Source organism: Ornithorhynchus anatinus, chromosome 19, assembly GCF_004115215.2.
Source record: "Ornithorhynchus anatinus isolate Pmale09 chromosome 19, mOrnAna1.pri.v4, whole genome shotgun sequence".
In the NCBI taxonomy this organism is placed as follows: Eukaryota; Metazoa; Chordata; class Mammalia; order Monotremata; family Ornithorhynchidae; genus Ornithorhynchus; species Ornithorhynchus anatinus.
The window spans coordinates 18,485,724-18,493,237 of NC_041746.1; the positions used below are offsets into that span (position 1 = coordinate 18,485,724).

The 7,514-nt window shown below is 44.2% G+C and overlaps 1 non-coding gene across 1 annotated transcript; it reads right to left on the reverse strand.

Annotated features, from left to right (window-relative positions):
• Positions 1-5,190: 5,190 nt before the first annotated feature.
• On the reverse strand, positions 5,191-5,328 carry LOC114805775. Its single transcript, XR_003753798.1, has one exon. It is a non-coding gene; the product is annotated as a small nucleolar RNA SNORA7 (small nucleolar RNA).
• Between the last annotated feature and the right edge of the window lie 2,186 nt (positions 5,329-7,514).

A 7,514-nucleotide genomic window follows, 5' to 3' on the forward strand; every position in this document is an offset into this window, starting at 1 on the left:
TCAGATTTGAGGCTGTGAAAGTAGCACCTGTGACTTCCGCAAAGTTATCTCTGGGAATTTTTTCTCGAGCTCTGGACCAAGGTCTCATCTGACCTCAAAATCAGAAATATTAGTCCTGGAAGAGACATACTCTTCCAGCTTCTTCCAATAATTACTTCATTCATTCATTCAATCGTATTTATTGAGCACTTACTGTGTGCAGAGCACTGTACTAAGCGCTTGGGAGAGTACAATAGAACAATAAGCAGAACGAGCTTACAGTCTGGGAGGTGCGGGGAGGAGACAGACATTAATATAAATAAATAAATTACAGATATGTACCTAAATGCGAGGGGCTGGGGAGGGCAAAGAACAAAGGAAGCAAGTCAAGGGAACGCAGAAGCAGGTGGGAGAAGAGGAAAGGTGGGCTTAGTCAGGGAAGACCTCTTGGAGGAGATGGGCCCTCAGTAAGGCTTTTGAGGGGTGGGGAGAGAATTGCCTACTGAATTTGAGGAGGGAGGGAGTTCCAGGAGAGAGGCAGGATGTGGGTGAGGGGGCGGCAGTAAGATAGACGAGATCAAAGCACAGTAAGAAGGTTGGCGCTAGAGGAGTGAAGTGTACGGGCTGGCTTGTAGTAGAAGAGTAGCGAGGTGAGGCAGGAGAGGGCAAGGTGATGGAGTGCGTCAAAAGCCAATGGTGAGGAGTTTTTGTTTGATGTGGAGGTGGATGGGCAACCACTGGAGTTTTTTTGAGAAGTGGGGAAACATGTCCTGAAGATGTTTGTAGAAAAATGATCTGGGCAGCAGAATGAAGTATGGAGTAGAGTGGGGAGAGACGGGAGGCTGGGAGGTCAGCAAGGAGGCTAATGCGGTAATCCAGGTGGGATACGACGAGTGATCGGATGGATTAATGTGGTAGCCAGTTTGGACGGAGAGATAAGGGAGGATTTTAGGGATGTTGTAAAAGTGAGACTGACGGGATTTAGTGACGGTTTGAATACGTGGGTTGAATGAGAAAGAGGAGACAAGGATAATGCCAAGCCTTGTGAGACAGAAAGGAATGGTAGTGCCGTCTACAGTGATGGCCAAGTCGGGAGGTGGGCAGGATTTGGGTGGGGAGATAAAGAGTTCCGTTTTAGACATGCTAGCTTGAGGGGATGGGAGGACATCCAATTAGAGATGTTTTGAATGCAGGAGGAAATGAGAGACCGCATAGAGAGAGAGATCAGGACTGGAAATGTGGATTTGGGTATCATCTGCATACAGGTGGTAGTTGAATTCAAGGGAGCCAATGAGTTCTCCAAGAGAGTGGGTATAGATGGAGAATAGGAGGGGACCGAAAACTTGAGGGGACCCCGCTGTGTTCAAAATCTTGTATTTAATTTTAGATCCAGCTTTAAATGATTGACTAACATTCTATTCTCTGACCACATCATCTTCTCAAGAAGCTTCCACCGACAGCCTGCTTTTGAGAGGGAATAACGATCCAGAAATCTATTATCACCCTTTGTTCTGCCATTCCCTGCCCCTTCTTCTCCCACTGGATTCAGTTGAGATAATTCCGTGTTTCTATCATTTTCTGTTCATTTTTCTTTGCTGTATTTTTAGGTAGTTGGGGGGGGGGGTTAGAGGGAGAGGGTTTTTTTTGGTTGTTTGTAAGGAATCAATGAAGAGAATGTTCACTTTTTTTGATTATGTATGCCCTGTGGAGCTGCCTTTGAAGTCTCCTGGCAGCCCCTACTCAGATCAGCTCCTGTGGTGGGGATAGAGGAAAATAAGAAATGGTCCTGCCACAAATGGAGAGAAAAATCTGACAAGTCTTAAAATTCGCATGCTGTGGCAGATCATTGAACAAATGCTACAACACAAAGCACTGTGACCTGGAAATTCCTGAGTGTGACGAGTTTAAAATTAAGATTTTTGGGGCACTCCAGAGGGACAGAGGAAAGAGCCTGGGAACAGAACTGAAAAAGCAGGAAAGATGGATAGAAATAAAGAGAGAAAAAAGCAGAGGGGGTGGGAAAAGAACAAAAAAAAGAAAGAAAAAGAATGCAATCGAGTGGATGGATGGGAGAAGAGGACAGAAACAGGAAGGCATGAATGGGCTAATGAATCAATCTTATTGAGCACTTATTGTGTGCAGAACACTATACTAAACACTTGGGAAAGTACAGTTCAACAGAGTGGGTAGAAGTGATTCCTGCCCGCAAGGAACTTAGAGTCTACGGGGGACACAGACATTAAAATAGGAAAGGGCTAGGAAATAATAACAGTAATAATTAAGGTCCTTGTTAAATGCTTACTATATGTCAGGCACTGTACTAAGCGCTCAGTGGATGCAAGCAAATTGGGTTAATAGTAATAGCAAATAGGGAAAATAGAAAATACAAGGATAAGTACATCAGTTCTCCGGGATTGGGGCGAAGTTCACAGTGCTTAAAAGGTAATAATAATAATAATAATAGTATTTGTTCAGCACTTATTATGTGCCAAGCACTGTCCTAAGCACTGGGGTAGATACAAGGCAATCAGGTTGCCCCACAGTCTTAATCCCCATTTTACAGATGAGGTAACCGAAGCACAGAGAAGTCAAGTGACTTGCCCGAGGTCACACAGCAGTCAAGTTCTTAGGACATTTCTGCCCAAATCTGGTGCCCACTCATTCTTTAGATAACTAAAACTCACTTAGCTCTTGACTAATAAATCCCCACAATACCTGTAGGAGTCCACTTTTTCCATTCTCATTATAGCAAGCCAGAGCAGAGAAGGAGGATTTTATCTAGGCCATGGAGAAAATAAATCCCAGCTTAGAATCAGGCTTCATATGTTTCCCGTGTCTTCCACCTACCCAGAACTCTTCCCTTAGTTTCTCTCATCCACCTTGCCCCAAGAGGCCCAGCGACAAAAAGGCAACAAGTGTTCGGAGAATTAATCCATCTTTACTCCCATTTACGCATAAAAAACTCTGAAGCTCCTGTGCTTAAATGGGGCAGCGTGGTCATGGGAGAAGGCGCTCGTCAAAGAGAAAGCCGCCATGGTCTTTACCTTTTTAATTGCCTCCATCTTTCCGTAGTCATCACTTTCTCAGGGCTTGGACTTTTCAGAGCCACACCTCACTTGCACTTTATTAGAATACCCCAGGGTTCCTCCAGCTAAATAGATCCCTTGCCTCTCGGGAAGGTGAGGAGGGTTGTTTTTCATGAAAATGAGGAATGAAGCTCAATGCCCTTTTGCTGTCCGCCTCTCTGCTGTCAGGATTTCGCCTTTTGTTCTATGCATTCAGGAGAGCCAGGTGGTCTGGAAGCCAGCTGTAGCTGCCTTAGCCTCTCCCTTTCATTCCAAATTGCTTTCGGTTTCTCTCCGGCTTGAAAGGAGAAATCAGTCTCTTTTGTACATGATTCTCGGGTGCCCCCTTGTCATTGACATTCCTTGTCCCAATCGGCTATTTTGGTTTAATGCGATCCAAGTCAGAACCTGCACGCTCGATTCGTTCGTCGTCGGTGGCGTGGGTGACGGGCAGATTAGAGGGCCCTGGGGTATATAATGCCTGCTTTCTATTTATATTTGTGCTTGCCTTCATTTTCCACACTTCAGACCTTGGGGATTCAAGAAGGGGAGGGGAGGGAAAGAGAGAGCAAACCCTCAGCCAGAATGTGGGATCCCTCATTCTTGTTAATGACATATTTACAGTAGATCGTGTAAGCACGAGGCTAAATAATACAGCAGTCCATCTTCTCCATGCTTGCAACTGTTCATTCAATCGCATTTATTGAGCACTTCCTATGTGCAGAGCACTGTACTAAGCACTTAACTGTTCATGAGGGACAGAAGATAGGAATTTATAGGAAGCCCAGAAGAAGATTGATGCCTTTCTACCTGTTTTGTTGTCTGTCTCCCCCCCTTCTAGACCGTGAGCCCGTTGTTGGTAGGAATCGTCTACCCAATCGTTGTTGGTTAGGAATCATCTCGTTGCCAAATTGTACTTTCCAAGCATTTAGTATAGTGCTCTGCACGCAGTAAGCGCTCAATAAATACGATTGAATGAATGAACAAATGAAAAAGAGTCCAGAGATGGCTGGTGAAACTCTAAGTTGTACAGACGGGATAGAGTGTGTGATTAGAAAGCAATACAGTGCATCTGCTTGTCTGTCCGTGTCTGCATATGCACCCAGCTCCGACTGAAAAGATCAGGAGTCCTGACAGTTTTGTTGCAATGAGATTCGTTGGAAGGCTTGCCAAATTCTCAAGAAGGAGATTCAAGAGGAGTTTCACTGGTTTTATCAAATGAACAGAATGGCAGCAAGACGCTAACTGAACCCCAAACTATTTTGAATTTCGGTGATGCCGTTTGCTCTGCTTAGTTATTCCTCTTTTCTGCTCAGTTTCTCCATTAGAGTTGACATCCATCAGTAAAATATGCAGAATATTAGATTGATTTTAAATATATGCTCTAATCTAGCCTCAAAAAAGTGTAATCATTACAACAAAGGTGAGAAAATGATATATAGTATTCTATTTTAAATATGTCCATTGCTCTAAAATAGAATATTTTAATTAAAAGGACTCTTTAATTGTAAAAAACTTAGGTACACAGGTATACAGAAACTATATTTTACATAAGACAAAGGTTGGGTCCTTTTAATTGCCATGAACTTGGATCTGTACCCTTTGGGCATTTAAGCTCATTGTGGACAGGGAATATATCTGGTCCCCGTCCCATGTAGGGCTCAGAGTCTTAATCGGTGGAGCATTTGGAAAGCGGGAACATCAGATATGAAAGGAAAGAGGAGTCAGTCTAAAGATAAAATTAAGGAGTGCTTCTATCCTGCTGCTAGTATCACAACACAAAACAGCTGGGAGACATACCGATTGCCTATCACACACCTTGACCAGTTGTGCTGCTTGAATTGCATAATAATAATAATGATAATAATAATTGTTTGTTAAGCATTTACTATGTGCCAAGCACCGTACAACATGCTGAGGTCTTGTCTTATGCCGTCTAGTCGTTTCCAACCCATAGCCACACCACGGACACATCTCTCCCAGAACGTCCCGCTCTCCATCTGCCATCATTCCGCTAGCGGATCCGGAGAGTTTTCTTGGTAAAAATATGAAAGTGGTTTAACATCGTCTCCTGCCACTCAGTCCACTTGAGTCTACGCCCTCGACTCTCTCCTGTGCCTCTGCGGCCCAGCAAAGGTGAGTTTTGACTTGTAGCAGATTGCCTTCCACTCGCTAGCCACTGCCAGAGCTAGGAATGGAATGGACAGGCCTCTGTCTGACTCTCCCTCCCCTAGCCAAGACTGGTAGAGTACTGGAAACTCTCCAGATTCGAACCTGAGAGGGGATGTGCTGAGGTAGATACAAGATAATCAAGTCAATCATTCAATAAATCAATTAGAGAAGCAGCATTGGTTAGTGGAAAGAGCATGGACCCGGGAGTTCTAATTCCGGCTCCACTTACCTGCTGTGTGACCTTGGGTAAATCACTTCACTTCTCTGGGCCTCCGTTACCTCATCTGTAAAATGGGGATTGAGACTCTGAGCCCCACGTGGGACGGGGTTATGTCAAACTTGATTTGCGAGTAACCACCCCAGTGCTTAGTACGATATCTGGAGCATAGTACGCACTTAACAAAAACCATCATTATTATCATTATTACGTGAAGTCACTGCCAATTCAAGAGTCCACCATTTAGTTAATGCTGCATCTAGACTCCAAGTTCCAGGTTGCTGAAAGCATAAGTCAGCAAGGCAATGACCATCGTGTTGAAATTCATCGGGGAGGCTCCAATAAAACACAACTAAAATGAGAGAGCCGGTTGGATGACTGAAGCAGACCAGGTAAATCGCTTGCTCAGGACACCTACTCTAAGCACAGCCAAAGGTAAGAGCCACCCCTTTTCCAAATCACCAGCTCACCCATGATCATAACCCTACACTTGGGAGCATTCTTGTTTTGCAATTAAAAAGAATAATTACAGTGTTTGGGTTTTTCCCCCATCTGTCAGACGAACAAAATCTTGATAAGAAAATAGTATCACCTATAAATAAATTGAGTCATGTTTTCCCTAGAAACCCAGACAGTGATTTTGAAAGAAGGCTGGGTGAACAAGTTTTATTTCTAAAGCAAAGCCACTCTCCAGGAGAAGCCCCCAAGTGGAATCTAAGCTGGTTGTTCCTGGGCACTGAAAGTCTCAGAAGGGAAATGTCTGGAAAACACTGTCTAGATGCAGTCTCTTCCAGACTGTTGTCTCTTGCTCCTCAAATCCAACGGATGGATGGAAAGGAGAAGGATTACTGAAAGACGAGCCCCAAACGCAATTCCAGACTGCCCTCAGAAAATACAACGTTGTATATATGTGATCCATTCATTTATTGATGTTTTTGACCTCAGACACGTCTCACGTAATAGTGGAGAACGTTGGTTCGGATGACATAGCTCCTCCAGTTATGTGGTAATCTTTTTGGTCTTGGAACCAAAATGAACTTCCACGAGTGAGTGCAACATCTGGTCAGCAGAGGTTGAGGTTTCTCCCTGAAATATTATACCAAAAGTCCTCAAGGTCCCAAGTCTTAAAAAAAAAAAATCTGGCCGGAGAGAAATAAGAATAACATCTAGCATTCAAAAACATTGACTTGTTCCACACCTCTGTGCGGGAGGTGCTGACAGCTGTTTGACAGAAGACAGAAGGAGCAAAGAGATCAGAGTAGACCCAGCTGAGAGTAAGTTTGTGAGTTTCTTTGAGTTTCCAGAGTCAGGTCAGACCATGCGACTCTTAGAGTGGCTTCTGAGTTGCCATGTAAATCTGGTTTAGTTTAAACCACAGACCTCTGAAACCTCAGTCCCACATGGAAATGTTCTGATTGAATAGTGCTCTCAGACAGAAACAGCAACTTGGATCTGTTTAATGGGGCCTCTTCTCCTTAGGGGCAGGGAACGTTTGTGCTAATTCTCTTGTAATGTGCACTCCCAAGAGCTTAGTACAGTGCTCCGCACACAGTAAGTGCTGAATAAATACCACTGATCGAATCGAAGAGTGCTCACTGACACAGGAGGACTAGGAAAAAGTCTCATCTGTGACCAAGAGAAGACAAAGGCCACCTGCAGGAAAACTTGGTACTCCTGCATCCAAAAAGTAAATCACCGGTCGCACACCTAATAGTAATAATAATGATTGTGGTTCTTATTGAGCCCTTACTATGTGCCGAGCACCGTAGAAACAAGTTAATCAGGTTGTACGCAGTCCCTAACCCACATGGGGCTCACAGTCTTATCTCCATTTTACAGATGAAGTAACTGAGACCCAGAAGTTAAGTGACTTGCCCAAGGTCAAACAACAAACAACATGTGGCAGAGCCAGGATTAGAACCCAGAGCCTTCTGGCTCCCAAGGAAGAAGAGCCAAGAAAGGGGTATCGGCCTGTTCTCGCAATGTGCTGATTTACAGAACTCAACGAGTTGTGGTCCACTAAAGTCAAAGATTCCTAAAGACTCTATGGCGTGTTTTGGGAATTACACAGTGGTAGGGAT